Source organism: Apodemus sylvaticus, chromosome 20 (assembly GCF_947179515.1).
Source record: "Apodemus sylvaticus chromosome 20, mApoSyl1.1, whole genome shotgun sequence".
NCBI lineage: Eukaryota > Metazoa > Chordata > Mammalia > Rodentia > Muridae > Apodemus > Apodemus sylvaticus.
This window is the reverse complement of record NC_067491.1, coordinates 21,839,133-21,863,571: the sequence shown is the minus strand read 5'-3', so window position 1 is coordinate 21,863,571 and position 24,439 is coordinate 21,839,133.

Sequence of the window (24,439 nt, the reverse complement as noted above, 5' to 3'; positions counted from 1 at the left end):
AGACCAGAGTCCACGAAACAACTGTAAATACCAACGTGTGCATGGGTCCACCCCCTCACAGTCTCATAGCACAGGGAACCACATTCACGGTCAGCATCTGTGACACATCAAGGAATTCCTGCAAGGCTCTGAATGGCTCCTCTCGGGGTCCTGGTGGCTTTGCTGTGAATTACAGAGGGCAGTAAATCCAATGTAGTATAGGTCTGTTTTCATTTCTATCTGTACACTACGTGTTGGATCTACAAACACTGATTGCCTCATTTCCTTGCAAACCATTTATATATCAGCTTGTCAACTATGTTGTGAACGTCTAGCATCTCCGTATAAATCGAATCATTTCTTAGTCATGTATTCATTTAGCTCTGGAACACTGTTACTATCTAGAAGAAAGTCATCAACAGTATCATAGTTTAAGTCTTTTGTCCTTGTTACCTCAACTATAAATATTAAAGTATAAATTCTGGCAATGAGAATATTTTTTTATTAAATGATCAAGGAAGATGTCAGTATATAGTAGAATATTATCAAATTATATCCCAAAATGTCTATTTTGCATAAAAGAGATATTCTTCAACCAATTCCTTTTTTTTTTTGTGAGCTTTGTGGCTAATGAAGTATGTATTTGTCTTTATCACTGCTGTAGTTGAAACTGTATAAGAACTTTTCATCTTGCTTAATCAATATTTCCAGAATATATTAGTTCCCCTGGGATTCTGAATATACTATATAGCCTAACTATAAACCCCTGTATCGTGTACCTTTTGTGACCATCTCAAGGTGCATGCCTAACCTTTGTCATAAGCCAATGGACATGTTACTAACAGAAATGAAGAATAAAAGTCAACTGATCTGGGGATAAACTTGAATCCGATCTGATTAAATGATTCATACCTTTCTCTGGTGTCCTTTCTTTGTGTGTTATGATTCCAATGGCTTTGCTAATTGTTATGCTTCATGGTTCCACCACATACATACATACACATACACATACATATACATATACTGTAACTGCCTGCAGTTACATTGAACCCATTACCTGGAAGGGAAGCTGGGGATGTGTGGGAAGGTGGCGAAAAGAGATGGAGACGAAGAAAACAGTTGCTGTTCAAGGTCTCAAGGTTTAATGGAGGACTCCAAATATATAGGCAGGGGAAAACCCTTCCCCCAAAGGCTGGAAACTTCTCCACAGAATGGTTCGATTGCTCTGCAGGTGGCTAGTGTTTCTCAGGAAACTGCAGGTCCTTGAAGAACAATAGGCTTCACCTTGGTCTGAGCACTCCACCCTAGGTGGAGGGGATTATGGCTAAGAAAGGAGTTCCTGCTCAAAGGCTGGGAGAGGAACTTCACATTGGTCAATGTCAAGTTCCTGCCAGGTGGCTTGGCACCCCAATAAGGCTCTCTACAATGTACACATATACATACATATATGTGGGAAGTTGGGAATGAAGGTCTTTTAAAGGTACTGAAGCTCTCATTTTCACTCAGATCTTTGAAACATAGCCTGTTTTCTTTTTCATTAGGTTTTCTTGCCTTCTCTGTCTCAATTTCTCTTATGACCAACTATAGAATTACTTATTGCTATGATACTGAGTGTTCATAGGCAATTGTATGATTAATACAAAAGTTTCACTTATATTTCTGATTTGCCTCAGTAGTTGGGTCAGGGGATACTTGTGTTTTAATTTCATTAGCAGTGCAATTCAGGACCTGGGTGGCACAACTGTTCATTTACATTTTTTGCCACAATTGTCCTTCCTATGTTTTAATTATTTACTGAACCTCTTGGTGGACATTCTACTTTAAAACATGCCTTCTGTCTTTGGATCTGTTTCCTACACATGACGAACATAGCTGGAATTCCAGCCAGACTGCAGGGTTATGAGTAAACTTACCATACACAATTCTTTAACACCATCCAATGGTTGGAGAGAAGAGGAAAGAAAAAAAAATATTGAGGCAGAAAAGAATGTGGGCAAATACAACCCCCTCTTTTAATAATGTATTAATCAGCATGTGAGTTTCTGTCCCTCAAGTTGTTCAGTGTAATGATGATGAGAATATTAAGATGCTTAGCCTAGCAAATGGGGGGTTTTGCAAGTAGAATTACCTGCAAATGTTATTAATAATAATATTCAGAGGAAAGATTTGCTGTGAATAAAGAGAAAGCATGCACTTCTATCAATAGTAATTATCACCAGTTCTTGCACCTGACAAATACAGAAGTAGATGCTCACAGCCAGCCATTGAACTGAGTACAGGGTCCCCAATGGGGGAGCTAGAGAAAGGACCCAAGGAGCTGAAGGGGTTTGCAGCCCCATAGGAGGAGCAACAATATGAACCAACCAGCACCCTCAGAGCTCATGTATAACCAGAGTACACATGGAGGAACACATGGCTCCAGCAGCGTATGTAGCAGAGAATGACCTTGTTGGACATCAATGAGAGGAGAGACTCTTGGTCCTGTGAAGGCTCAATGCTCCAGTGTAGGGGGATGCCAGAACAGGGAAGGGGGAGTAGATGGGTTGGTAAGGAGGGGGAGAGGGGGATGGGAAAGGGGGTTTTGAGAGGGAAAATGAGGAAGGATAACATTTGAAATGTGAATAAAGAAAATATCTAATAAAAAACAGGAAGAAGACATCACGAGTAAAGAATAATGATATTCATTTTATTTTTACAATGAATCACAAGTGGGGGATAGTGAGAGGCCTCAGAGGGGAAAGGTCCTTTTCATCAGGACTAGTAATCTGAGCTTAAACTTTAGGACCTACCAAGTCGAAGGGGAACTGACTCTCACTGGATGTTTACTGACCTTCATACACACACTGTGACACATACATGTATAAGTAAAATATTAAAATAAGGAAATGATCAGACTGACTGAGGTATAGTTTTGGAGGAACTTATAAAGACTCTCAAGAATTTACACTCTGCTTGAAAACATTTTTACTTATGAATCAATTTAAATATTGAAATCCTTAGGAGTTAAATTTTATTGCAATGTGTCACTTGAAAACTTCCAATTTTCACTGCCGAAGTGAAGTTTTAACATGTAAATATTATTAAATGACAGACTTGTACTAATATTCTCTTTGTGGCATCAGTGAGCTTAATATTGATATAAAATCCCACCTCATACTTCCTAAACTACTTTTGCTTAGATATATATTTTCATTGTTTTCTACAACCAATGGGTGAGTCAGTATTATCACATTTATTTTGTCATTACATCATCAGGTGAAAGTGACCAATGACAGAATATGTGATTTGAACATTACATTAGTATTTTCAAAGTATAAGGGTACCTCCACTCAGAATTACAGAAAACCTAGCATGCATTATAAAAAAATATAATTTGTATTATTCTGCAGCAGAAGGCACAGAATTCTTCTGGTTCTTTATGTGCATGTACAGATGCCCCCTACCACTAGACAGCCCATGTGCTTCAGTTGGGGGAGTCTGGGACCACACAGTGACATTGCCACATAATGTCCATAATTCATACTGGAGTTCATCATAGGTACTGGACATTCTATTGTCATATGTATGCATCATATGTAAATATGTTGTGCTCTGTATGTGGTACCACACAGAACTATTTCATAGCCTGAAGATCTTGTGCTTGGTCAATTCAGTTTTTCAGGGAAGCTCCTTTCATGTACTTATATATGCTAAAAGTCACTTTGTATCTTTTTGTGACTTGATATACTGCCTAGCTTCTTGTGACTGTGACACAAACTAAAGTCCCCTGGAAAGAGGGAAGCTCAGTTCAGGAAATGCCTCCCTCATATAGAGCTGTTGGCACATCTCTGAGGACTGTATTTTTATTAAAGATTGATATAGGATAGACTATACGGCTGTAGGCGAAGTCACCACTGGAAAGATGGTCCTGGGCTCTCTAAGGACACAGGCGTAGGAAGCGAGTGAGCAGCACCCTCCATGGCCTCTGCTCCAGTTCCTGTCTGCAACTTCTCTCTGGAATGCACCTCTGAAGCATTATGAAGGAAACTTTTTCTCTTCTACACTGGTTTCGGTGAGTATTTTCTCACAGCAACAGAGAAGCAAAGTAAGGCATGTGAAAACTCATTTCTTTTTAGTATACCACTCTTTGTATATACCACAGCTTCTTCACATGTTAGAGGAGGCTGCAATAGTCAGCCATGTCCAGGGAAACACTAACAACAGAACACACTCATATAAGCATGCATACACAGACACAGATTCGCACACACACACACACACACTCAGAGAGAGACAGACAGACAGTGAGAGAGAGATAGACAGACAGAGAGAGAGAGACAGACAGACACTCACATACACATAGAGAGATTTATTTTAGGACACTGGCTCATGGAACTATGGAGGCTCAGAATTCTCAGTCTGGTATTTGCATGCTGGAGGTGGTGGTATATTTCCACTGTGAGTCAGAAGGCCTGAAAACTCAGTTTACATCTGAAGACCTAACAATTCAAGAATGGAACTATAGTTCCGGTGCAGCCTTAGGCCTCAGAGCTAGTTGTAAGTGCAGGTAATAGGAGTCCAAGCCAAGGGGCCTGAGAAGACTCATATGGCAGCTCAAACATTCAGTCAGAAGATCAAGCTACCCTTTCTCCACTATTTTATTCCATTCAGGCACTCAACAGATTGGATCATGCCCACCCACATTGGGGAGGGCAATCTGCTCTACTCAGCCTACTGATTTAAATGTTAATCTTTTCCATAAATATCATCAGACACACATCCAGAAATATTGTTTAGTCAGAATGCTGGTCCAGTGAAATGATACATGATGTTTAGAGCTAGAAGCCTGCCCTTTGGGCATGGGATGTAATAGTTCTAGAGAACATTTACTCAGAATATACAAGGCCTTGTATTTGATCCTCAACATTTAGAAACCAAAGCAAACCAAACAGCAACAACGAATCCCCAAATGTTCAACTTATCACTTTTAATCCAGAAGGAAATCTTGAGTTGATACCTATCCTTCAACTAAGGCTGATAATAATATCATGATCCTGACTGACATTATATGATTGGCCCTCCAATTTCCTCTTGCTTCACATCTGAAAACTGAACCAATTATGGATAGAAGTTGTTTAGAAAACAATTGTTTGACTGCTACATATTCTTTTCTTGCAATGATTTACTCACAGTCGATTCACTGAAACTATTTACATAGCATTTACATGATATTCATTACATAATTAATATATAGAATAATTAACATGTGGGTGAATGTGGGCTTCGAGAATGACAATCCTATGTTTTTTAATATAAGAAATTGGAGCATGTGTGGGGTTTGTTTCTGGGTACTGATTTTCTGGACCTAATTCCTCACAGATACCCTGTGAATTCCTGTGTGGCTGACTAAAATATTCCAGTTTCATTTGAAAAATATACATGGACTAAGTTATTCTCCAGAAAGGTGATAAAACCCTCAAGTGTTGATTATTAGTCTCTATACTATCCAACAACTCAAATGCTGTGCTCTAAAATTATCAGTACTTAAATGCTATGCTTATGAAATTAATAATACTTAAATACTATGGTATAAACATATTGCATATTATGAATAATAATGAGGAAGTAAAATTAGAAGACATCAATTATGTCATATTTGCATGTATAAATGTGTAGAAGTGAGGAAAACTCATGACTATCTACACAAATTATTTGGGCATTATACCTGCACCTCTTCTACAACTCAGTCTACATTCCTTCATCAAGAAAGTTATGATTTATCTTGAAGGATGACATGGATCTTCATTCCTTAAAGAGTTACAACATTTGTAATCCTGTAGGACTGAGTAATTAAAGTTAGTCATCAGATACAACAGTAATGAGATGCCCTATGAGGTGTTCAAATAACTTCCCTTGATAATCTGAACAAGCCACCCTGGCTAATATACTAACCCCCTTCTTTGCCATTTGATTAGGAGGAATGAAGAACTCAAAGGGATTGAATATTAGTCTGGGACTCTGACATATTCCATAGACATATTCCATCATATTCCATAGATGTTTCCTCAAGCAGAATATAAGGGGAGATAAGAAAACCGAGACCTTTCTATTAGATCACTAGTATTAGGAATGAGTGATGCTACCAACTCTTTGTCCCCTTGACTCTTGTATCTATGAAACATGGTCCTGAGATAAAACAGGACCTGCTTTGTCTGTGTAGTTTCAGAGTATATAGAGCCTCTTGAGAAGACCTGCAATTTGTTGCTATCCCAACGATGCACACAAAGTGTCATTCATAACCATCATATGGCAGCTGCTTCTGATGTTTGCGGTCATGGCTAGACCAGTGAGTTCTGGGGCATGAGCCCATCGGCAAGCATCCTGTCAGTTCACAGATGTAGTTTAGGTAAGAGTACTGCATTCAAAAATGGTAAATCCATATCCAGATTGCCTGTATGTTTCAGTAAAAATAAAATACTACAGCCACGATGACGTGATTTGTCCAGTATACTCAACACCAGATAGCTGAACATCCTCCCTGAAGAAATGTTACTGCATCAGCAATTAAGTTTTGGAAGCTTGAGCCTCCAACAATGGCTGTACCTAGGTCAGTCTTGATGAGTAGAAATTTGCCTTATTGAACTTGCTGACTTATAACCTAAATCCGTACCACCATAGAATTTTTGTTCTTAATTCCATTGGTCCATGGCATTAGTAAATGGGGGAAAAGACTGATAGTGACATAATGGGTCATTCTATGAACTGATAATAAAAGTATTTTCCTTCTCTTGTTACTGAGCATTTATACTGGGAACAATTGTCCAGTTTTCCTCGTTCAAAATGTGTAATGCATACTTACAGATATCTACCAATTTCCTTGGCACAAGTTTTCCAAACACGTTAGTTCAAAGTTTGTTACTGTCTTGTGAAATTATTTATCATACAGCATATATCATCCTACAGTTACTTGTCTGCCTGTAGTTATTTCCAAGAAAGGAGAAATTAAATAACACTGCGCATTGCGTGCCCATTGAGAAGGTGATGTTTATTCGCTGTTGCATTTAAGAGAAGTCCTAGAAAAGATGCCTCAGTACCACAGCTGTCCACTCTTAAGCTGTGCCAATCCATGATGCTGAATAATCAATAAACCATGCCAAATTTTCTTCTACTCTACAAAATAATAGTAGAAGGCTTCTCATAAGTAACAGTTAGGTGGAGAAAGCATTATAGCAGTCCATTGGCATGTGTGCTACTGCATGTGCTACTTGGCTTTTGGTGCCTGTTGAGCTAAAACTTTATACACCAACTCCATTTATTAGTGAAGCTCAATGCATTTCCAAATTAATAGCGTGGTATGTCAACACTCAATTCTTGCAGGGAGGTAATATTGCATAATGATAGGGTGGCTATATTAGTATTTTCATTTGTTCCTCTGACAAAATGGCGATCAGAACAAATTCAGGGAATAACGGATTTCTTTCAGCACGTGGTTTGAGAAGATACATCTTCTTATGGTATAGAAGGCATGAGGAGGACATGTAAAGTAGTCTGCCAGACCACATCAGCAGTCAGGAATCACAAAGAGATGAATGCTCCTCTGTCTTTTTATTTGGTTTGGAACAATAACACATGGGTTGGTGTCCTCATTCACTGTGGCAGATTTAAGTTTTGGCATAGATATATTTGTATTATATTTGCTTGCAGGGGTCCAGCCTCGACAAGAGTCAGGGGTCATCAAGGACTAGAGATACCTGGGAGGCGAATAAGAGAGCACACAACTGAGGTACAATACTGACAGGCTGGTGCGTTGGTGTGCGAGCCCTTGAACTCAGGAGTCAGGGTGCTCACCTAGACTTGATTCAATCCCAGTCTTTAATTGAAACCATACAAGGAAATTGGGTTACAAGATTCATGGGGTGGGGTGGATAAATGCTTCTCTATTTTTCTGTGACAACATTTTCTTGTGACACAAAATAATACAGATTTAGAACAGAAAAACGGGGACTATACAATCTCAGACATAAAAGTTTTATAGCAAGCACATTTTTTTTTTATATCTCGTGACCACCAGTCTCTGGTGATATCGGGAGCAGCCGTATTACAGTTACAAAGACAGTATCTTTCAGACATATGTGAGAAAATAAAGGGACAAATATGAAAACATACTGCTGACCCTGCAGTCTTTATAATTTTTAGACTCCATCTGCCTATCTACAAAAACATCCTCACCCAGTCTGTATGGAGAATTCCTGGAGTGGGGGTGGGGAGGGGGAGGTGCGCCAGAATCATCCCTGAACCCAAGGAACCCAATGCTGACTTTCTGGGAAATATCTGTATATTACTCCATCCACAATTTTATAATAAAAATATCCTATTTCCATTATACAGAATTGAGACTAACCCTGGGGGAACAGCTGCAGAATCATTCATCTCTGCCTGCGACTCTAGGTTACCTTCATTTCCACCTGAACGAGTGACTGTAGCATACATTTGTCTTGGATTCATGAACAGACTTCACTTTAATATTATTGGTAACATCTAATTTCTGGCTATCACGTGAACTCCTACTAGATCTTGCCAGATCACTAAATACAGGTTTAATCAAGGAAGGAAGAAAAAAAAAGAAAGAGCAAGTAAAGAAAACGATAAGTACTAAGGACAATTGCAGAAATGACACGACAAGTTCCTTGCACCAAAGAAACTGGCCTTGGGGCCTCTCAGTACTCATACTGGGGCTCACAAGAGGCCATTGCCTCGTGGTCTTTAACACAGCACTCTCCACCCCCACATGTCCTTCTTAAAGTCCTCTATCATCATCATGAGATGGGATTTTAGATCAGAATCTTGCTTTTTAGTGTGAGGGGAGGGCCTTGGTCCAGTGGAGGCTCAGTATACCAGCGTAGAGTAATGCTAGGGCAATAAGGCAGGAGTGGATGGGTGAGTATAGCAGGGTGGGAGGGGAAATAGGATAGGAGGTTTGTGGAGAGGAAACTGGGGAAGGGGATAGCATTTGAAATGTAAATAAAAAATAACCAATAAAAACAAAATTATCACAAATATGGTATGTAGTGAGTGCTTAGTTTCTGTATGCTGCAAAACAGGCTAAGACTGAATTATTTAACGGAGAATTCTTCTCTGCATAGTATGGCACATGTTTTACCCCAAAATGCCAAGAGTTCTTGCTGAGATTTGTCTATGGTTACTTCCAGCTTCCAAAAGGCCTCCTTAGAGGTCACTATCAGGCACAATCATGTCTGTTCTGTTGTAACACCCATCTGTCTTCGTAGCTTGCACAGTAGCCTCGACTTGCTGTGCTTTGGGATGCCTTTCACTAGGTCCCACATAAGAATAGCCGGCTTATGGATCATGCAGCACATGAAGAATAAGACACTCACATCAGTTTTATGCTGCCTCAGAGAGATTTATTAGGTGCCGTGACTCGTTTTTCTTTGTGGGGGAGGGGGCAGATATAACAAGATATATTTCACCTTGGAAGGAATATCCTTACCACAGAACCTCTAGAATTGACTTAAGTTTTATTGGATATACTTTATCAATAACTCCAGTGTAGTAGCTACTCCTGCTTACTAGATCAAATTGAATAATATTATTAACTTTAAGAACAGAAGTGATATCTTGCAGAAAAGAAAGCTAATTAAGTTTATGACAAGTTATGGTAAACTTCTTGGAATCTGGGACCCTCCTGAGGTGAAGGCACATTGCTGGCCTTGCCAGGAGAAGGAGAACTGATGTTAGTGGGAGCAGTGGTGGATATTCGTCAGAAAACAGCTGAATTCCAGATGTGTCAATTTGCTCAAACAAAAGAAAAACAAATTGTTGAGAGCACTCTCACCAATTATAATAATCCCTGATTATTTTATAAGAATATTTTTATAAGAATATTTTATAAGAATCCCTGATGAAGTTTATAAGAATTCATTGTCATTTTTCAAGACTGATATTTTCATAGAATAAAAGAGGCTAATTGAATGGAAAAGGTACGGAATACCCAAGAACTCAAAAAGGTCCACAGAACTCCAAAAGGTCAACAAGCTGAAGGGCCCAACTGAGGACACCTCAGCCCCACTTGGGAGGGAGAAGAAAACAATCACAAGTGGGGAGGCAGGGAGGGACCTGGGAGGGAAAGTGGACCAGGGTAGGGTGGGGGAAGAGGGGAACCTGATCTGGTATTGTGTGTGTGTGTGTGTGTGTGTGTGTGTATGTGTGTGTGAAAGGACTGCTGAAGCCCTGAGGGCCAGCAGAAAGAATGGAAACAGACAACCTTAGGATGTAGGAGGTTTTGGGGGGGACCCTCCAGAATATACCAGAGAACTGGGAGCCGAAAGATTCTCAGTACTCAAAGGGAGGGATCTTAGATGAAATGCCAGTAGGGAGAGGGAACTTGTAGAGCCCACCTCCAGCAGGAAGACAGGGCATCAAATGAGGGAGGGGGTTGCCATCCCACAGTCAAAACTCTCAGCCATAATTGTTCCTGTCTGAAAGAACTATAGGGAAGGAAATGGAGAGGAGCCCAAGGAAAAGAAGATCCAGTGACAGGCCCAAAGTGGAACCCAGCTCAAGGGGAGGTCCCAAGGCCTGACACTATTACTGAGACTATGGAGCACTCACAAAAAGGGACCTATCATGACTGCCCTCCAAAACACCCAACAAGCAGCTGATATTTGCACCCAACCAATGGACAGAAGCTGCTGACCCCTGTGGCTGACTTGGGGAAAAGCTGGAAGAAGCTGAGGAGGAGGGTGACCTTGTAGGAGGATCAGCAGTCTCAATTTATTTGGACCCCCAAGATATATCAAACACTGGACCACCAACCAGGCAGCATACACCAGCTGATATGAGGCCCCCAACACATATACAACTGAGAACTGCCAGGTCTGGGTTCAATCAGAGATGATACTCCTAGGGAGATTAGAGGTCAGGTGAGGTGGGAAGTGGGGGGTGGGGACATCCTCCTGGAGACAAAGGGTAAGGAGGATGTATGGGATGTGGAACAGTTGGAAGGTGGATCGGGGTGGGGTAGGGGTGGAAATAAAATCTGGAGTGTAAAATATTTTTAATTAATTAATTATTAATGAAAATAAAGAGAATATTCCATATATTTTTATGTGTTAAATTTTTGAAGTTACAATACAATTACATAATTCCTTCTTTCCCTTCCTCCCAGCTCGTCCATGTATACCCCCTTGCTCACTTTCAAATCCATGGCCTCTTTTTCTTAATTGTTGTTTCACATACACATGTATACATGTGTGTGTATATATATATATATATATATATATATATATATATATACACACATGTTATACAATGTGTATACATATATATATGTGTATATGCATGCCTATACACATATATGAAAAATACACTATATTTTGATATTATTTTAATAAATGTTTTATATAACATATATACTATCAACACCAATCAGAGAAATCTCTTCAGAAACTGAGCCCTTGTTTTATTAACAGTTCTAATGGTTTCTGATTTTTCTCACCCCGATAGTTCCCACTTCACATGTCATGAAATAAATGCAGGGATTCTGTTAGATGCTGAATATATTTATCTGAATGATGAGAATTCCCCAGGGACCACTGGAAGACAGACCTGTGCCAAAAATGTCAATTGTCTGACTTCCATAAACCCCTAATTTGACTGGTAAACAGTGCCACTGTGTATCTCCTGGAATAAGTTGGCTCTAAGTGTTAGAAATTACGAATATGGGTGTATGTACATTTATGTGCAGTTTTGTGTGCACATATACACCTCTGGACCATATGCCCTGAGGGTGTTTGTGTCATACTGTTTTGGGTGCATACTTTGTGGCCAAGAATGAACTTAGGGCTTCCTGTATATGAACATATATTCTACCACTGACCTACATCTTCAGACAACACAACCATTTTTAAATTACCATTTCCTTACCAAAATCGCACAACTATAGTTTCCTCTAATTCATTGTCTGCAGTGGGAAATTATGTACCATTATTGTGGGTCAGCATTTTAAACTATGTCACTTTGAGTTGAAGCTATAAATTTATTGGATTATTAGCTAAAATCAGATGCTTTCTCTTTAAAAATAATCTTCTAAATCAATACACAGTAAAATGGTAATAGGAATTAATAAGACAAAACTATAACTTTTCTATTTCAAAGACCATGTTTGCCTTTTCTTTTAAGCATAGCTGTCTTACCCCTGAAAGTTACTCACAGAAGGGAACTAACAGTTAAACGAATATATAAAAAAATTAAAATTAAACTTAAAAGATTTAGTAATATCAATATATTTTGTTAGGAACTCCTAACATTAGCTCTATCAAAACTACTTTCTTAGAATTAAATTTTTATATTCTTTTTAATACTTTTATGTGTATGATAAAATACTGTATCATTGGCTGTATACTGTATACTTAGGCAGCAATGAATGATCAATGATGTTTAGATTCAAAATATAAAAATGTAATGTGATTACAGTCTTTGGAAGTCTATTTTTGAATGAGAGTTGGGAAATGAGAGATACACAGAAAGAAAGAAAAGTGGCAGACTTAAGGAGCAGACACAACACCACCTGAAGCCACATTATTTAGTGTGAGCAAACAAGATAAGCTGGGAATAAAACAATAATTTCACAATTCTGTTTAGCAAAGCACCTTAGAATAAATTCAGTATTAAAAAGACTGGAGATGTTTTCCATGTTAATGCATAACAGGGAGACAGGAGAAGAGAGTAACATTTTATCTGTCTGTCAGTCCGTCAGTCCGCCCGCCCATCCATCCATCCATCCATCCATCCATCCATCCATCCATCCATCCATCCATCTATCTATCTATCTATCTATCTATCTATCTATCTATCTATCTATCTATCTATCTATCTATCTACTTTATATTCCCAACATTGCAAATGTTGATAAATTTCTCCTAAACACTTTGCTATTCTCATTAGTTTTGACAAAGAAACTTGCCTTTTGTATGTAACGTTTCTTAACAATTCTATTTTGTATGCTTTCAACATCAACTCTTAACATTTAAAATATAACTGCTATTCCTACCTAAAATATATTTACCCAGATTTACTTTTTATCTCATTTACTATTTTCAATTCCAATTTTAATTTTTTCTTCTTTTTCTGTTTTTTTTTTATGATTTATTATTATATGTAACTACACTGTAGCTGTCTTCAGACACACCAGAGCAGGGTGTCAGATCTCATTACAGATGGCTGCGAGCCACCATGTGGTTGCTGGGATTTGAACTCAGTACGTTTGGAAGAGCTCTTAACTGCTGAGCCATCTCTTCAGCCCAATTTTTTTCTCGGATAATTTTTTAATTTACATTTCAAATGTTATCCCCTTTCCCAGCCCCCCTCCCCTAAACCCCCTATCCCACCTCACCTCCCTTGGTTCTGTGAGGTTTTTCCCCACCCACCCACCCACTCCTGTCTCCCAGCCCTCAAATTCCCTTGCACTGGGCATGGAGTCTTCCCAGGACCAAGAGCCTCTCCTCCCATTGATGTCAGACAAGGCCACCCTCTACTACATGTGCGGCTGGAGCCGTTGGCTGCACCTTGTGTACTCTTTGTTTGGTGGATAAGTCCTTGGGAGCTCTGGGGTAGGGGGGTCTGATTGGTTGATGTTGTTCTTCCTATGAGGTTGCAAATCTCTTCAGCTTCTTCACTCCTTTCGCTAACTCCTCCACTTACTAGAAGAACAAAAATGTTGTCACGGACTTGAATTTTTACATGGGAAAACCAAAGCTGAACTCAGTTTGAATTGTGTTTTAAACAAACAAACAAACAAACAAACAAACAAACAAACAAACAAGAAAGCCCTGAGATTTAGTCAGGACCTGACCACTAATCTCTAAGTGGACTTTACTAATCTGGAACATGGGCATTTCTCTTAAACCAATCAAATGACTTGTTAGGCTTCCCGTAGCACCATATAGACACCTCCCTGATGGCCTCCGTTTGAACCTTGAATAGCATTCAAGATGTATATAACAAGTAGCTGTTGAGCTGAGTGGTGAGTTACTCAGTCTGATTTTTCTGAAATTTTCTGAAATTTATAGCTTGCTGTCCTCTGGTTATTTATCTATAAGCCTCAGAAAGAAAGAATAAAAAAAAAATCCACAAATTGTTTACACTGTATCCAGCCAAAGCATTTGATCACTCGACTCTTTACCTACCTAGGGTCAAGTGTGGACTCATTCTTAATTTCATTTCTTCCTTTTTTTCCCTCCTCATCGGCAGGACTTAATGAAATGTCTTGAATATAGTAATCACAGCTTTTACTACCCATCATTTGATCTCTTGATCCCCCTTTTATGTTTTATTGGACTCTCGAATCCATTAATACCAGTGTAATGTAATTCATTTTGCCACTGATTGTATGACTACTATTTTTAAAGACATCTCATATAGTTCATTAACAATTATCTCCAGTAATGCCAGAGTTAGTTCCCAAGGCCAGAAATCACATTCCTGGTGCCCCCTAGTGCCACCTCTGCCAGCTAACTCAAGGAATTGATTTTTTGCTACATCTTGTGGTTCTAACCATGGCACAGAAATTGGGTTTTAGAGTTAAAGTATATTTAAGTTGAGATTTTGCTTCTATTCTTTCCCTAGCTATATGACTTTGGGACAGTAGTTTGAACTATAGATTTTATAAAAATTGGTATGCTGGTGAAACTAACACTTTATAATTTGACATGTGCTCTAGATAAGATGATATAAATGGCATATGTAGTAAGGTAATCTCAGTGATTCTGCTTAACAAATGCAAACTTATGTGATTATTATTATTATTATGCTACCATGGGTATTTTTAATTTTTACAAATGGTTCTTATAGCCTAGCCACTAGTTTTTCCTTTTAATTGATTTCATTTGTAGTGTGTGCCATGGAGCAGCATTTTAAGATGAGTCTCTGCATACATTTACAAATGTGTTTAAAAATAATCTATTTTCTTTGAAATTCATTCTCTTATCTCCATGAGCATATTTTCACATGCCTTTTGTTGTTGGCTGACTGTAGGGATAAATATATATTCTAAAACTGAATAGAAATTGACAGAGTCTGTTTAGTCATTTAAAGATTTGATAACATTGCTGTATTCCTGAAGCATATACAAACATCCCCTTTAAATCCCCAGACGGAAGCTACAGGCGCGAAGTAGATGCATGAGCCTGCAGATTAGCTAGGGTATCTCTGTTAGGAAACACACCTATTTTCTCCCCCACCCCAGTTTTCCCTTTTCTATATATTACCCTTAAGAAAGATGCAATTTAGGGTTCAAAGAGCATTTCAGTAAATTTATTTGATCTTTCTAAAGGAATTAAGGGTAAAGAAAATGCTTGAAAAAGAAAGACTAGGTTCACCTTCTTTAGGGATGGGAAAGACTTTCTAGGACTGAGAAGGGAAAAGATATTTAAGGGATGGTGATAATTACAAGAATCACATCCAAAGTTAAGAATGTTTGTCCACCATTAATTCGTATATTGAAAATTTTTATTAATAGTTGAAAATTTCCATTAATATAATGGTTTTAGTAAGGAATAGTTTTCAAAGTGATTAAATCACAAGTACAAGTAACTTACAAATGACACATCATAAAAGGGTAAAGAGAATTGCCTTCTCTGTTCGATGATATGGGGATATCACTTCAAAGCATCAACTACAAAAGTCAGCCTTTTGAACCTGGACATCAATGCATTCAGAACTATAGCAAGCATATTTCCCTTGTCGAGCACTACCAACATAACCGAGGTGTTTCTTTTTAGCAACCGAACCGAGCTAATGCAGGAGTCAGCCATACTCACGGTGATCATGACCACTCAGGACACAGCACTGCCAAAGGAAGTGACTGCATGGTGAACAATTCTAAATAGTAAGGCGACCACACCACAAGAAGTTCCTATTACCAGGCTGGTGTTTCAGTTAGAGGGCATTTCCAATGGAAGACAGAATGACAAAATACATGTGTGCTCTGTTTTTCATCCAATTGTCCTCTGTGAGCTCTTGTGCAGAAGGCTTGTAGTGTTAAGAGATGGCAACTTGGTGGCCATTGGATGGTGAAGAGTATGATGTCACTAATGACTTAGTCACAAGTGGATTCTCAGCTTCACAGGCTAGCTGGAGTTGGTGTAAACTAGGCTTGGAACAATCACATTGCTCGTAACATGACTTCAAAGGCTGCGTTTTCTCCATGGACACTCTCTTTCTGTCTCTGTCTCTGTCTCTGTCTCTCCTCTTTGTCTCTATTTCTGTCTCTGTTTCTTTCTGTCTTTCTGTCTCTGTTCTCTGCCACTGTCTCTCTGTCTCTTTCTTTTCTCTTCTAAGCAATGAGGTGAGAAGCTTTTCTATTCCACACTCTAGTTGTCTATCTTACCACAATCTAGAAACAATAGTGCCAAGTGATTCTGGTCTGAAACTTCAGAAACCATGAGCCAAAATAAACCTTCCTCTCTTAAGGTGCTTTCCCCCTTACTGTTGAATTTCCCTACTGGCCCAATATCTCCAACAAAACATGTTTATTTATCTGGTTTTATGATCAGTGAAAAAATAGGTTTTTAGCATTGTTTCAGCTATTAAAGACATAAGCTGTTTCTGCTGGATCAATATGCAGGGATTAATACTTTGTTTTCAGTGTGGCATTTATAACGCAAGCCTCTTACTGTTGGTCCATGAATCAGAATGGGTAAGAGGCAAGGATGGAAAGCAATGTTCTACAACTCATTACTCAGACTGAACCACATGTTAATTCCATCGCCCACAGAAGCAGGTACATTGAGACCCCAGCATTTCACAACCACTTTCAACAACTATACTAGGGTTGAAAGTGGAGTATGAGACAAGCAGCCAGGAGCTTCTGTAATTCTTCACATGTTTTCCCCTCAGGGTAAAAATAGTAAATTGAAATACTAGCACAAAATTTGCTCTCAGTGAGAACTAAAGACCAAAGAACTTTCACTTTCCAGACGTGATGAGACCCCAGTAACTTCCTAGATTTCTAGGGACAAAGCAGAACAATTTGTTTAAATAACATCTATAGTTGTTTCTCTTGCCACAATGGCAAAAATATGTAAAACAAAGTAGGATAGTAAATTTAATATATTTGACCCATGTTGCAGAAACCCAAATTGCATTTGCCATCCAACTGTATAAGGTCATTCTAAAAATAGCATTCATCACCTATAATTTTAGCCATAAAGCATAATCAATTGCTAATTCTTGATTGATAGTAAAGAATGAAAGAAATACATGGTTGGTTACTTGTGTATTGATTTTATTGACATTCTTTTACATATAAATAAGCTCATATAGGCATTATTGCCACAATGAAAAAGTCAAGTTCCAGGAATGAGGATATAGTTGAGGAGTAGAGTAGTCACTTATCCTGGGTTAGGCTCTGGTTTGATACACAACACTGAAAAGAAGAAGAAGAAGAAGAAGAAGAAGAAGAAGAAGAAGAAGAAGAAGAAGAAGAAGAAGAAGAAGAAGAAGAAGAAGAAGAAGAAGAAGAGCAAAGCAAAAGCACGTCAGCTCTACACAACAGTTTTTAAAGTCTTAGTTACTAACCACAGCACTAGCCAGAAAATACTACTGGTTGTTTATATAACACATTTCAAAAGTTGATAATTAGGTGTATATAGTAAATAAAGAAGGACTGTGGAAGTGAATTCTTTTGCATATCTGTATCCTGAGAGGTTCTACCAGCACTGAATGCAGATGCAGATATTCACAGCCAACCATCAGACTGAGCATGGGGTCCCTAATGTAAGAGACAGGAGAAGAACTGAAGGAGCTGAAGGGGTTTGCAACCCCATGGGAAGAGCAACAATATCAAATAACCTGACTACCCAGAGCTTCCAGGGACTAATCCACCAACCAAAGAGGGACCATGTGGAGGAACCCATAGCTTCAGCCCCATATAGAGCAGAGGGTGGCCTTATCTGGCATCAGGTGGAGGAGAAGCCCTTGGTCCTGTGGAGGCTTGATACCCCAGCTTAAGTGTATACTAGAGTGGTGAGGCAGGAATGGGGTGGGTGGGGGGGGGGAGCACCCTCATAGAGGCAGGGAGCGGGGGTGGGGGTGTGGGATGGAGGCATTGTGGAGGGGAGATCAGGAAGGGGGCTAATATTTGAAATATAAATAAATAAAATAATCAATTAAAAAAGAAAACAGAAAACAAAATAGGTGAGCTCTCTGGAGGTAGAAGATCAGGATAAAAAATCGAGACCACTCATCACTGCATAGGGCTTTGATGTCAGCCTGGGCTGTGTGGGATCTTTGTTCAAAAATAAACAGAGAGACAGACAGATGGCAACAAGGGATTAACGTGTGAGCACTATGTTTTATGGAGCATTTGGGAGATGCTTTACTATGAAACAAACCTGGAGAAAGATTTTAGATCAAGGGGAAGGGGATGGAGATACCACAGCTAGATTGGGGATGAGAACTGAACGGCATGAAAAGGGACAATCTGGGGTCTAAACCAGGTGAAGCTTTATAGGCCATTGTAAGAAAAACAGAAAAACCAAACCAAACAAATCTTTAAAATTCTAACTAGTAATCTAATTAGTTGACCTCATTATTTTCATGTAATATGAAATATATAGCAAAGAGCAAATAAAATTGCTAAAAATCACTTTAAAATGTTCCAAATAAAACTGAATTTCTTAACTCTGACATATAAGGAATATATGCAGAATTATATATATATATATATATATATATATATATATATATATATAATGTTTGTAGTGATTCCCAAAGTGTTGACTTTCATTTATCTTTGGCTATTGGGTCTTCAGTCTCTAAATACCTGTATCTTGAGGCTGACTGTTACAGAGCTTTGTAACCTGTCAGTGGGCAGTGTAGGCAGAGCTGCCCACACCCTGTGATTCAGCTCATCTTAAACCAGAATCGTGCCACTCCCACACACTGTGATTCAAAGACATTTTTCCCCTACTCTTGCCACGGGGCTGAAAATTACCACATATTTTATTCCCTTGAGTTAAGCCCTGTAGGTTGCTGATAATAATTTGAATACCCTTCAAGAGGACAAGCAAAATAACTCATTATCCATTAAAAATCCTCTCAAATCCAATTAGCCCGGAAGTCACCTACCTTGAAAGCAGAACATGGGTAAGGTTTGCTGTGAGTGTGAATGGTAAAATCATTAACTCAACCTTTCCAAGGAAGCTGTCCTCGGAAGGGATCCTTGAGAGGCTGGGAAGCAGGAGTAGGGCACTGAAAACAGAGGATGGTGTTTAATTGCCACATTCCTTCACTCCCTAAGGCTTGACTCTACTCAGAAAGTGACTGCATCCATCTTAGGTAAAGGGCGTGCTCCTGGAAGCAGAGGGTCTGAGTTCTTGGGTAAGTCATGCCCCCTGTTACAAGACTGGAGAATCAGAAAGAACAACGAATGTGAAATAGATCCCTAGGTGGTAAACAACATGTGGTGTAGCTTTCGGGTTACAGTACCCAACAGTAGCGGTAAGACATTGGAACATAACCCTCATCTGGGAGTCAGATCATTTCAGGGTAGCAAGTAGCTCAGTCTCATGAAAGCAGTTCTACTGAGATGTCATTGTCATCCCTGAAATGCTCTTCCATATCCATCCTCCTTATCATCTTTATGATTATCACTTAAAGTGCAGCACCACTGAAGTCCTGAGCAGCCTGGAAGTGATGAACATGGACCTTACTTAACACACATGTAGGCTCCATCTGGCCCAGACAGTAATGTTGTTTCTGTAAGAAATTTGAGGAAATACCAACACTAATACAGCAGAAGAGTGAGTCTGAAAGCCCCTTCAGCATCCGCTGCAGGAGGGGAGTGCAGATAAAATGAAACTTAAATCTCAAAGAAGTTGAGTCTGCTCTGTGCTCTGACAGCCTCGTGGAAAATGGCTGTCATAGCCTGGACCTTTCTTTTCCTTCTTCTTCTTCTTCTTCTTTTTGCTCATTGTAATTCATTTAGTTAGCAGTCAATGATTTAAAAAATCATTGCATTAATAAAAATATTTAATGGCAGTGCAATTTATGTTGTGGTATTATAGATTTATTTTTATAACTTTTTAAAGTTGTTTTCACATTAATTCCTTATCATAAAAATTCAAAAGCAAAATTAAGAGCCATACAAATTCAAAACCCCTTCTCTCTCTTAGAAATTTGGTCCTGTTTATGTGTTTATCAGAATTGTCATTTCCTTTTTCAAGACTCATTGCCCAGGGGAAGCAGAACTAGAGAGGATTCTGGGGTGTTCTATGAGACACACCAGTAGACAGATCTTTCTGGTTTTGCTGTCAGGGTAAACTAACAATAAAAGAGGCCATGGAAGGAAAGTCTGATGGGAGATGCCTCCCTCTCCTTGAAGATCCTTACAAAAGACAAAAGAAACCAGCAGTATCAACTGTCATCATCATGTGACAAAAAGACACAGGTAGAGATCAGGTCTTGCTGAATAGAAAAGCATTAAAGCAGAACTGAGTCAGCCTGAGAGGGAGAAAGGAGGGAGGAAGAGATAAGAGGGAAGAGAAAGACACACACACACACACACACACACACACACACACACACACAGAGAGAGAGAGAGAGAGAGAGAGAGAGAGAGAGAGACATAGAGACAGAGACAAAGAGACAGATATATAGAGAGACAGAGAGCTGCTCTGTGGGGCAGGAGTGCCCAGTCTGGTGATCCATGCCTGTGATCCTAGTTATTTAGGAGGCCGAGGCAAGAGAATTACAAGGTCAGCCATGGCCACAGAAAAAACTTAAGGCAAATCTGAGCAACTTTGATTTTTTTCTCCATACAACAAAAGACAACACAAACAAACAAGAACAGAGAACGCTAGAGCTGTAGAATGCTTATTTAGCATGCTCCGGAACCCATGTTCAAAACAGTATGGGAAACATGAGGTGGGAGGGAGAAGATAAAAGTTTGTGTAGCACATTGAGTAGAACTGAAAGTTAGTGATTTGAAAGATGAGGCCAGCGATTTTGTTCCACTGTATCGACGTGAGAAGGACGGCTGTGGATGCACCTCCTGGGAACTGCTTTTGACTAGCCTGTCCAAGAGCCTCCATTCCGTTCCCAACATCACAGACACCCACAAAGCACTCAAACAAGCACAAACAAAATGGAGACGGAAAGGGGAAGATAACAGACTGAAAAGATTGTAAGAGTAAAATAGAATTGTCAACATTAGTGAGATTTTTCTAAGAATCATAAGAGATAGAAATACACATGGGAGTGATGCTGATACTTGCTCACAAACAGAAATAAATGAAACAAAATCAGACTGAAATAACCCACAGTTCCAAACAAGAAAAAAAGACTTGCCTTTCCAGCAAGGAGGAATAGTCCTCTCTAAACAGAGTATCGGACTGATGGCGAGTTTGGCTTTGAATCTAGGAAAGATGGAGTAGCCGTGCAGGAAAACTATGACGTTAGCAATTCCGAAAAACTACAGTGCTGCTATGCAGGGAAGCTGTGGAATATCTTGGTAAAGTTTTGAAGGAAGATTAATATTAACTCTCTAGATTATGTGCCATTTACGTTTTATAGGAGTGAGATTATAAATATTGTTAGAGGTAATACCTAAAGAGTTAATCCTCAAAAGACACCCCCCCGCTCCCCTCCCCTGCATACATGCAAGCCCGCACAAATTCTTGGGGGATGTACTCTCCGACAAATGACAGAACATGAGTCATAGGGGACTACTGCATATGAAATTGAAAGTTACAGTGTCTAAGTTAAACAAATGTATAAATTAAGGCTCTCTACAAACTGATATGCTATGTAGATGTGTATTTATCAATTTATATGCCACCTGCTTGTTTACTTCGCTTTAGGAAAGAATTTAAAACTAGATATAGGCTCAAGTCATGAACACATGGACAAGTAGAAGTTCATGAGAGTTTAGAGAAAGTTTCAAAATAAATTGAAACGTCCTAAAGTTCTGGAAGTCAAGATGGATGCTGTCTGATGAAAAAACTTAGAGGAGCGAATAACATGTATGTGCGTTTCTGACTCAGCCGAAACTGAGAAGAACCTGAAGGTAAAAATAAATTTAGCATGTGTTACATTCACATCAGAAAGAGATTATATGTTCAGTGAACAATATAAATGGAATAAAATTAAAATGATGAAAAAAATATATTAGAAAATAGATCCTTACATAATGATTGTTGGTATAAAATAAAACTATCGAAGAAAAGTCTGAACTTGCTTTAATACATGAAGCATGAGAAACTGCAATATAAATAAATAGAAATAAAGCTCTTTCAGGAAAGCAGGAACTAAAAGGAAGCAGGTTTAGGAATGTTAACAGAAAAACTAACTTACAGATGGCTTTAGCATTTGTGAGACAAATGGGAAACTCTGCTTCAATGAATGATTGATGCACAACACCTGAGGCAGGATGAGCTCTGACTTTATACGTACTGTTCAAATCCAGAGACAGAAACGAATATGATTTGGAATACAAAGGAAGCTTCACGAATTAATACTGTTATGAACGTAGACAAGCATATGTGTGTCTGCACCAGTGTCAGAGTTTATTGAATGAAAACAAACTCTACAAGGCTCAGTGGATTCAATGCCAGCATGCTACCGGATAAATCCTACTTATTTTATAATCTGGCCAAGGTGAATGTATGAACTTTTATTGCTTTTTTTTTTCTTTCCCTCTTGAGACTATAGAGCCCTGACTAGCCTGGAACGCTGAGAGATGCAGCTGCCTCTGCCTCCCCAGTGTTAGCATTAAAAACTAAATACCTGAACCAATATGCTGTGCTCTTTCATTCCAATCTTAATTAGTAATATTAACTCCCATGCCATAGAACATACAGTAAATATAGTCTTATAAACATGTATATGGTTTACAGAATTAAACTTAAAATTAAAATTTTAAGAGGGTTAAAATTAAAGAGGGTTTTGAGCAGAGCATGAAGATCCTTGCGCCCACAGATCTCCAGGGAAACCAGGAATGTTAAGCAAGCAGGATTGTCTTCCCAATGGGAAAAAAACCTGTTCTTCCATCCAGCAAGCTGGGAATGAGAAGGAATTAACAGCTGGTGGTCTGTGTTATCTGTTGGGTTAGGCCTTGTCAAGCTCTTACAAGCAAGGTCAGGGGTTTGTAAATGATCTTTACATCCAGGGCGTCCCCCAAGTCTCTACAACCAGGATCAGGGGTGGCTAGTAATGTAAAAATGACTTTTATAGCCAGAGACTTCCCCATGCTCCCACAACAAGGACCAGAGGTAGTCAATAGCCCAAATGACCTGCTATATGGATGAGCAAAACCAGGCCAGACCCTTAGGCCTTTAAGCTACCACAAACAACTTATCTATTTCTAGAACCCATCTTCTTGGAAGAAATTACACTACTCTGAGTTTCAATGTAATTACTCTTTCTTCTGCACCAGGGATTGTATTATACTAGGAAACTTTTTTTCCCTCAAATTATACTGGGCTTAAGCACATTGGGAATAAACCACCCGTTATTAGACTCCCCAAAGTCTGATCCAGGTCAATCTGCACCGGGTTTTCATTCTTATCTCTTTGATTGGTTCATGTCTTTGTCTGACACCTGCAGGGACCACCTCATGAGAGAATACATTAGAGCTTCACAAGTAGACTGATCAAAATGTTAATGGGGTCTCTATTGATTCATAGGAACTCAGACCAACCTCAGGGAAGATGCTGTAGCTCTCCAGCTGGGAGAGTCTCGATAGAGAGCAAGACAGAGAACTCAGTCCTCAGCAGGATATGTCCTGTTCAGTCCAGACAGGTGACTAGGTGGCCATGTGGCTAGGTGGCTAGGTAGCCAGGTGGCCAGGTGGCCAGGTGGCTAGGTGGTCAGGTAGCCAGATGGCCAGGTGGCCAGGTGGCCAGGTGGCCAGGTGGCTAGGTGGTCAGGTGGCTAGGTGGCCAGGTGGCTAGGTGGCCAGGTGGCCAGGTGGCCAGGTGGCCAGGTGGCTAGGTGGTCAGGTGGTCAGGTGGCTAGGTGGCCAGGTGGCTAGGTGGCCAGGTGGCCAGGTGGCTAGGTGGCCAGGTGGCTAGGTGGCTAGGTGGCCAGGTGGCTAGGTGGCCAGGTGGCCAGGTGGCTAGGTGGCCAGGTGGCTAGGTGGCTAGGTGGGCAGTTGCGCAGTCCTCCACAGTAGGGGCCAAGCTGACATGAGACCCAATGAGCAGTTGAGATGCCCATTTGTGATACACAGTAGGAGTCAGATCACTAGGTCTCGGCCATCCAGCATTTACGCGTTCATCAATTTATGGAGTCCAGCAAGGAAAACCCAGTCAAAATAAGGAAGAAATTAACTAGAAAAGAATAAAACAAAACAGCAAAATAAGAGCTAATGAATCAAAGAGCATCTAGCCTCTGAAACGACTAACAGACAATTTTCAGGTAACTGTTCACAGAAACAGATACAATTCTGACATACATAAAACCT